The 9,175-nt window shown below is 45.9% G+C and overlaps 1 pseudogene; it reads right to left on the minus strand.

The window, feature by feature from the left end:
* Positions 1 to 1,656: 1,656 nt before the first annotated feature.
* On the minus strand, positions 1,657 to 5,782 carry LOC140709588 (transcription factor NF-E4-like; annotated as a pseudogene).
* Between the last annotated feature and the right edge of the window lie 3,393 nt (positions 5,783 to 9,175).

A 9,175-nucleotide genomic window follows, 5' to 3' on the forward strand; every position in this document is an offset into this window, starting at 1 on the left:
CAAACCAAGTAAAGGAAGCATCTGGAAGGGGTTCATCTGTTAGATTTAGAAAAGGTATAAAAAAGGTTTGAACAGTGTTCACACAGATATGTGTAGGGTCTTGGTAAGAGCGTGGCTGGGTTTAAACGGGAGCTGGTTCGCGTGGGATTTGGGGGGTTTCTATGAATAAAGCATTCGGTTGGAGGAGCGGTGGGGCAGAGATGAGACTTAGTACACTGTGGTGAGCTAGCATATCTTTGATGTTATGGGTTGAATAAACTGTTAGGTTGGCCTGGAGAGATAGTTTTAGGCTTTCAAGAGTGAGGACAGCAGCTGCCGCCAATGCTTGGAGGCAGGCAGGCCATCTGAGAACTGTGGCTTCAAGCTGTTTAGAGAGGTGGCAACAACCTGGAGGGTGGGTCCCTTAGACTGGGTTAGAACACCAAGTACAACTCTAGGCTGTTTGTCAGTATAGAGGGAGAGAGGTTTGGTGAGGTCTAGAGAGTGAGGACGGGGGCTGAGATGAGAGCCTTTTAGAGTAGACAGAAAGGTTGGGTAATAGGCTGTGTAGGTTTAATTTTTTATTTTATTATTATTTTATTTTGAGACAGAGTCTTACTCTGTTGTCCAGGCTGGAGCACAGTGGCACGATCTCGGCTCACTGCAACCTCTGCCCCTCCAGGCTTAAGCAATTCTCTGCCTCAGCCTCTGGAGTAGCTGGGATTACAGGCGCATGCCACCATGCCCAGCTAATTTTTAGTGTTTTTTTAGTAGAGACAGAGTTTCGCCATCTTGCCCAGGCTGGTCTTGAACTCCTGACCTCGTGATCCACCCGCCTCAGCCTCCCAAAGTGCTGGGATTACAGGCGTGAGCCACCGCACCCGTAGGCTGTGTAGGTTTTAAAGGCTCATGGAGAGGGCCTTTAGCAGTTTGGTGTAACGGTTTGGCAAGTAGAGCAAAGGAGGGAACCCAGAGCCTAAAATATCCCGCTAGTCCTAGAAAAAATAAATTCTTGCTTAGTTTGTGGAGGCGGGAGGGACAGGAGGAACGATATGTGGTCGGTTGTGAGCCCTTGGGTTCACGGGGTAAGAGTTAGGAGGCCTAGATAGGTGACTTGAGGGGGTGTATCTTTGTGCTTTTTAAGGGAAGACCTGATACCCCCGTTCTGCCAAGAAATTTAAAAGAGAGATAGTATGGACGTTGCAGTCTCTTTGAGAGGGCCTACACAGGAGTAGATTATTAACATGTTCAAGGAGAGTGGACTGTTTTAGAAATAAGGTACAGAGGTTGACAGCAAGATGGGGGCTGTCTATGAAACCGTGAGATAGTATGCACCAGGTGAGCTGACATGAAACGTGGGTGTCAGGGTTTTCCCGCACAAAGGCAAAGAGATTTTGGGAATTAGGGTGTAAAGGAATTGTGAAAAAAAGCATCCTTTAGGTTTAGAACAGAAAAATGGGTAGTATTGGAGGGAACTGCGGAAAGTAAAGTATATGGGTTAGGAACTACTGGACATACCGGGAGTACAACTTGGTTAATGAGCCTGAGGTCCTGGACTAAGGACCTCAGGCTAAGTGATAAGTTCCGTTTGGCTTTGTAACAGGTAGAATTGGTGTGTTAAAAGGGGAGTCTGTTGGGCAGAGTAGGTGACTGGCAAGGAGGTGAGAAATGATAGGCCGTAGGCCTATGAGAGCTGCTTGGGGGATAGGATACTGCTTCTGTGATAGGAACTGGGGGGGCTCTTTAAGGGTAATGTGAATGGGGGTGTGGTGTTCTGTGACTGAGGGTGTGGAAGTATCCCAAACAGCAGGGTTAACTACGGATGGAGGACAAGGAAAGGCTGCACGTTTTACGGTGGGAGGTTGAAAGAGTAGAAGAAAGCTAGAAGTACTGGCGGGGTCTGGATGGATGCATTGGGTACTATGGGGAATGTGGAAGTGAAGAGTAGTGTGGAGTTTTGAAAGGATATTTCTGCCTAGGAGCGGAATTGGGCATGAGGGCAGGACTAAGAAAGAGCGAGTGAAGGAAAAAGTGTGCAGGGAGCAGAAAAGTGGAGGGGTGGCTTGGGGTTTGGAGACTTGTTGGTCAATTTTTACAACAGAGACTTGGGAAGACTGGGTGGGTCCTGAAAAATTAGGTAAAGCAGAGTAGGTTGCCCAGGATTAATTTAAAAAACATACTGGCCTACCTGCCACCACCAGGGTTACCCTTGGCTTGGATGAAGCGATGGTAGTTGCTGGGGCATCTGTTCCAGGGCACCATCAGTCTTCAGCAGCAAGGCCAATGAGATCCAAGTAGGCCAGCTCAGGAAGGGATAGGGGCAGTCCTCGCGGGGCCGCTCACAGTCCAACTTCCAGTGGGGTCTTCCACAGAGGGGGCATGGCCTGGTGGGCTTACCTGGGTTTGGGCATTGTCTGGACCAGTGGCCTTCATTGTCACACTTGAAACAGGCACCAGGTGGAGTGGATTGTTAGGAGGCTTCCCTGTGGAGCTGTGGCCTCATGGGCCTACAGGGCCCCTGATGGCGGAGGCAGGCATTTGAAACTCTGCCAGTTTTTGCCTTTTACTTTTCTCATCACGATTGTTAAAGACTTTGATGGCTAAATTAAGAAGGTCTTGTTGTGGGGTTTGAGGGTCGTCATCAAGCTTCTGAAGCTTGCCCCGAATATCAGGGGTAGGTTGGGAGATGAACCGAAGGCTTAAGATAGTGGTTCCTGCTGAGGGTTTGAAGGGGGAAGGGGGATTGCATTAACATGGAGTGGAGGACAGATAGGGGCGTAAGGTGGCAGGATGGGTTTACAAGCCTCAGGAGAGGGCAGCTGTGGAGGAGAATGGGTACAAGCAATACTAGAATTGTCCTGAGGGGGAATGGTGTAGGAAAAGAAGTGGATACAGCTGACTGGGAAGATGGCGGCTGGGAAGATGGCGGCTGATAAGACAATGAGAAGGCTTGGGGGATTAAAGAAGACAGTTGAGAAGAAAACATAGGGGCTGGGAGGACAGTAGTCAGCTACATTAAACCAGGAAAAAGAGGTAGGGTTGGGAGGAGAAAGGCGATCTGGGTGATGGGAATGAAGGAGGAGGATTTGAACAGGTTAGCAAGAACTGTGGAGGTCGGGTTGTGATCTGAGTGCAAAAGGCCTGGACATAAGGAATTTCCTCCCATTTCTCTAGTTGTCGGCAATCATCGCTTAAATCAGTTAAAATTGTGAAGTTGAATGTTCTATTTGCGGGCCATTTGGACCTGTTATTTAATTTGTACTGCTGCCAGGCTGTATTGCAAAAAAAGACAAGGTGCTTAGGGTGGATATTTTGCCTGAGGCCTAAGGTTTGCAGGTTTTTTATGAGGCAGCCTAGAGTGCTGTTTTTTGGAATGGAGGACCAGGAGTTTCCTATAACAGAGGGTAGGCTTGGGAGAACAGGGAAAAAGGAGACCGTCCTAGACAGCCGGAGGGAGACCATAAAAGGAGCGACCATCACCGCTGCCTTTTTCGTTCTGGAACGGCATCAAATGGCTTAGAGGCATCCCCCTAAGACCAGACGATCAGTGAGTACCTCGCACACACCAGACCCTTCTTGGACCAATATTGGATTTTCAGACCGGAGAAACTGAGAGGCCATGCGAATTGTTCCCTGTTAACTGGGCTCCTGGGGAAACTTACCATTAGTCGAGACCAGTGACCGATGTGCATGCACAGAGAGTGACTGGAGGCTGAGGAGCTTCCCTTGTCTAGCTGCTGTGGCCTGCTCTCCAGGGCGGAGGGGTAAGGTCCATGCGGGACGCAGACCTGAGCTCCTCCTGGGTTTTGGCTCCAGATGTAAGGTTCTTTTATCGGTTTGAAACCTGAAAGCCTGCCAATAGACAACACGAGGCAGTGTGAAACCGCATGCTGTTTTAATGAGCGCCTGGGTGCAGGCGGGCTGAGGCCTAAAATGGTGTCAGCCCCAAGTGAGGAGGGGGCAAAGGTTTTACAGTCTCCTGTAAACAAGAAGCCCCCTAGTCTGACGTAACTGCTACATTGTACCCGGATGGCCTCTTTCTCGATCTTCAGATCTTCAGGGCGTATCTTCCCGCCGGCTCTCTCTGCTTCTGCTACTTTGCTGGCGCATGCTGCTGGCACAGGTAGCCTTGTGCCTTAAGACTGGGCCTGAGAAGGGAGGAGTTATTCATCTCCGTAGGCTTTCAGGCCCCGGAGAGAATCTTACACTGACCCCAAGTGATCCACCTGCCTTGGCCTCCCAAAGTGCCAGAGTTACCGGTGTGACCCACCGTGCCTGGCCTGTCTGCCTGCCTGGTCCTTCCTTTCCTTCCTTCCCTTCCCTTCCTCCTTCCCTCCCTCCCTCCCTCCCTCCCTCCCTCCCTCCCTCCTTCCTTCCTTCCTTCCTTCCTTCCTTCCTTCCTTCCTTCCTTCCTTCCTTCCTTCCTTCCTTCCTCACAGTCTCACTCTCACTCAGGCTAGTGTGCCTTGGTGCGATCATGGCTCACTGTGGCCTCGAACTCCTAGGCTCAAGCCATCCTCCTATCTCAGTCTCTGTAGCTGGGACTATAGGCATGCACCACCACATCTGACTAATTTTTGTATTTTTTTTGCAGAAACAGGATTTCACCATGTTGCCCAGGCTGGTCTCCAACTCCTGGGCTCAAGTGATCCTCCTGCGTCAGCCTCACAAAGTGCTAGGAATACAATCGTGAGCCATTGAGCCTGGCCAAGGATTATGTTTCAACATAAGTTTTGGAGGGGACACAAACCATAGCACTTACTTTCATACAAAAACCTGAAAGACTCTGGGATGTCTGGAAAAAAATGGAAGATCTCAAATTTCTAGAACATCTCCATGCTATCAGTTACCATTCATATCCTCATTTTCAAGCCACATGGTTCCTGTCTAGTCTGGCCTGGCCACCCTGCAACATGGGGGTGGGGGACCAGAAATCTCTGTAGAGGCTAGGATCCCTGCATTGGGGATCAGCCTGCCTGTTCCCTACTTCACATACACCAAATTTGGAGCCTGTTGCACATTTCTCCAAGGATCGATTCCAGATCCACCTGACTTTTCTTCTACCTCCTGAATTCTTGGCATAATCTTTCCCAAAAGGCAGGAATTGCCATTTTCAAGCAATTTATTCCTTCAAGTTCCGTAAAAAGGACCTAAGAAGACAGAGACATGTAAAGAGACTGTCTGGAGTATAAGGGAGAGGAAATTAAGGAGAACAAAGCTAGATTAATATCACCTAAAAGAACTATTCAGCCCAAAATCAAAGTAGTTCCATTGATAACTCAAAACCAGGTACTTACTTGTTCTAAAGAACAGTGGTTTGGCCAGGCATGGTGACTCACACCTGTAATCCCAGCACTTTGGGAGGCTGAGGTGGGCAGATCACCTGAGGTCAGGAGTTCGAGACCAGCCTGACCAACATGGAGAAACCCCATCTCTACTAAAAATACAAAAAATTAGCCCAGTGTGGTGGCACATACCTGTAATCCCAGCTACTTAGGAGGCTAAGGCTGGAGAATCGCTTGAACCTGGGAGGCGGAAGTTGCAGTGAGCCGAAATCATGCCATTGCATTCTAGCCTGGGCAACAAGAGTGAAACTCAGTCTCAAAAAAAAAAAAAAAAAAAAAAAAAACAGCAGTGGTGAAATTATGAATAATAATAAAAATAGGCATTCTGAAGATCTATAAGGCAATGTGTTGTCCCTACCTCCTTTGTGGAGCAGATCCAGCCACATACAGCAGTGCCCATGCCACAGAAGCACCAAACCTACAAAGTGATTCTGGATAGAAAATATTCGCTGATTCATTTTTCGATTTGAAAGAACAACTAAGTAGAGGGTTTCTAAATGCTCTACTGCCTAACCTGGTTATAGTGAATTCTTACAATTTTGTGTTGCCTCAGCATCCATTTTGATTATGTTTGACTTTCCAATACCAGAAACAGGGCTCAGTCACCCTTGACGTAGTTTCCTGTTCTATACCTCACCCTCACCCTACCTCCATTCCTCAATGTGGCCAGTCCAGATATTGCCCTTATAGTTATTCCCTGGTGAACACTTCCCTATGGGACAGCTACATGCAACCTACTTGAATGGTCCTCACACTCTACACTGACCATGCAGGTATGACACAATGACCACCTCTCAGTCACTGCATGACCTGAAACTCGTGCCTAGTTGCTTTAAACCCACCAGTTAAAACTCCCCAATGGGAAACCTGTTTGGATAACACCTTGGACCCAATAAGGGCGTTGGCCCAGGTGTTTCTGTCTTTCTCTCCCAGCCTGTGCTCCCTGACCTCCGGGTGTGTGGCCTCCAAGTGCACCACGTGTTCCCCAAGGCCTATAAAGCAATCTTTATTTCTGTCTTGTGTCCCTCCTAACCATTGGAGGAGTGCTCCCCATCTTAAACATCCAAAATTGTACCACAGGTTCTCACAAAACCTCTTTGGAGCAGAGACCAAGGAAAGAAGGATAATTTGTCTGCATTTTTTTCCCCTTAAAGATCTTCCTCTAATAGAAATTCTTCAATAGATTCCCACCACAGAGTAAAATGCAGTCTTTTCAGTGATCTGCAAGGCTCTATATATTTTACCCTCACATACCCCCCCATCAGTGTTAACTTTAAAACTTAACATGGGCCAGGCGCCGTAGCTCATGTCTATAATCCCAGCACTTTGGGAGGCTAAGGCAGGCAGATCATTTGAGCCCAGGAGTTCCAAACTGAGCAATATAGCAAAACCCCGTATCTACTAAAAATACAAAAAAAGTAGCCGGGTGTGGTGGCACATGCCTGTAGTCCCAGCTACTGAGGGGGCTTAGGTGGGAGGATCCCCTGAGCCTGCGGAGGTTGAGGCTGTGGTGAGCCTCACACCACTGCACTCCAGCCTGGGCGATAGATTGAGACCCCCGTATCAAAAAAAAAAAAAAAGTACAGTCTGTTAAATTTTAAACTGCGCATAACTTTTCATCTAACAATTTCACTGTCAGGAATATAGTGTAGCTTTTACTTATGCATAAATCCTTTATGCAGAAGATTTTTATCGAAAGAGATTCACTATAGTGTTGTTTGGAAACGATATAAATGTCCATCGCCAAAGGATTGGTTAAATAAATAAATAGAGTATTAGCTAATAAAAAAATGAGTTACACACTGAAAAGAAATGACTTTCAAGGTGAATTTTAACTACTTGGTTTATAATTTTGTAGAGAGACTATCCCTATGCTTACACAACCCAGGAAGGACATACGAGAAATGATGATAGTGGGCAGCTGTGGGCAAAACACTTGGGAACCACACCAGCTCAGGGACCAGGTAGATAAGATCTGCTTAGTATCACCTATGATAGGGAACCATGCAAAACCTTTTGACCCCTGTCACTTTGTATCCAGAAATTTCTATGCCACTACAATGAAAATAATTTAGGGTAATGTGAATTAAATTAAGCAAACAGGCTGGGGAGCCAGACCACCTGGGTTCGAATTCCAGCTCCATTGCTTATAGGTTGTGCAACTTTGGGTAAGTTATTTAACTTATTTATGATGTGATATTCTTATCTGAAAAAATGCGGATCATAAACGGTACATATTCAGAAAGTTATAGGGAATTTGAATGAATTAATAAGTCTAGGAAGTTTTGTTTCTGACACATAGTAACAACTCAAAAAATGTGAGCTATTACTACTAGTAGTAGTAGTATTAGACCTAGAAAGGGAGGGAAGATAGTGTCTAAGTCTGGCAATCTTTTTTTGTTTTTGTTTTTGTTTTGGAGGCAGGGTCTTGCTCTGTTGCCCAGGCTGGAGTACAGTGGCATGATCTTGGCTCACTGCAACCTCCACCTCCCAGGTTCAAGCGAGTCTCCTGCCTCAGCCTCCTGAGTAGCTGGGCTTACAGGCATGTGCTACCACGCCTGGCTAATTTTTGTATTTTAGTAGAGACGGGGTTTCGCCATGTTGGCCAGGCTGGTCTTGAACTCCTGACCTCAGGTGATCCGCCTGCCTCCGCCTCCCAAAGTGCTGGGATTATAGGCATGAACTGCTCGCTGCTCCTGGCCCTGGCAGTCTTAAGACAAGGACACTTGATTTCCACTATGTAAACATGAGTAATGTTTGATTTTTTTTCTTTTTTTAAACCAGGTACATGATTTTCTTTAGAGGAAAAGGAATTATTCTACAGAATTAAAAAAAAAAAAAAAAAAAAGAATAAAAGCCAGGTCATGGTAGATGTGAATGAACGCTCCCACTCCATCCGAGGGTATACTGGGGCAGATCATTCATTCACTCATGAGCATCAGGGCCAGGTTCCCTCTCCTGGTCTTTCTGTCTCTCAGTCTCCTCCCTCAACTCCAGCCCTCATGCTGATCAGCAAAGTTTTATTGGCGCTCTCAAATGCATATAGAATAAAGTAGTAACTAAAAATCAAAATAAAATGAGGAACTGGGGCTTTTGTTTGTTAGTTTGACCTATCTGGCAACAATTAAAAAGACAAAAAGTGCCTATTTTGGTAAATACGTTGCTGGGCGGATCTCTTGAGCCCAGGAATTTGAGACCAGCCTGGCCAACATGAAAAAACTCAGTCTCTACTAAAAATACAAAAATTAGCTAGGTGTGGCGGCGCCCACTTGTGGTCCCAGCTACTCAGGAAGCTCACTTGAGCTCAGGAGGTGGAGGTTGCAGTGAGCCTGGATCGCACCACTGCACTCCAGCTTAAGCAATAAAGCCAGACTCTGTCTCAAAAAGTAAAATAAAATAAAATAATAATAATAAAATTAAAAAGCAGTTATGCAATAACATACATGTTTTAAATTTTGTTCTAAAAAACCAATATATGTATCTCTGTGTCTACTGCACTTTCTTGCAAGTGTGTGCTCTTTTTTTTTTTTTTTAATCTATCTACAATCTATCTATCTCTACCTTATGATCTGAAAAAGTCCTGGAAATCTATTGACAAAAAATTAGGGATTAGAGCTGGGAGAAGCAGGGCTTTTACTCTCTACTGGTTTTCACTTTGGTTCAGCTTGATTACTTTTCTTTCTTTCTTTCTTTCTTTTTAACAATTAACATACATATCAATTTTATGATTTCTTATGTCTATTTTGAAAGAACAAAAACATATTTTGTGGAGTTTATAAATAAATAGGAGTTTACACTGATGATGGAAGTGTAAATTCCAACAATATGTACAAACATACTTTGGCATTATG

This window comes from Chlorocebus sabaeus, chromosome 21 (genome assembly GCF_047675955.1).
Source record: "Chlorocebus sabaeus isolate Y175 chromosome 21, mChlSab1.0.hap1, whole genome shotgun sequence".
Classification (NCBI taxonomy): domain Eukaryota; kingdom Metazoa; phylum Chordata; class Mammalia; order Primates; family Cercopithecidae; genus Chlorocebus; species Chlorocebus sabaeus.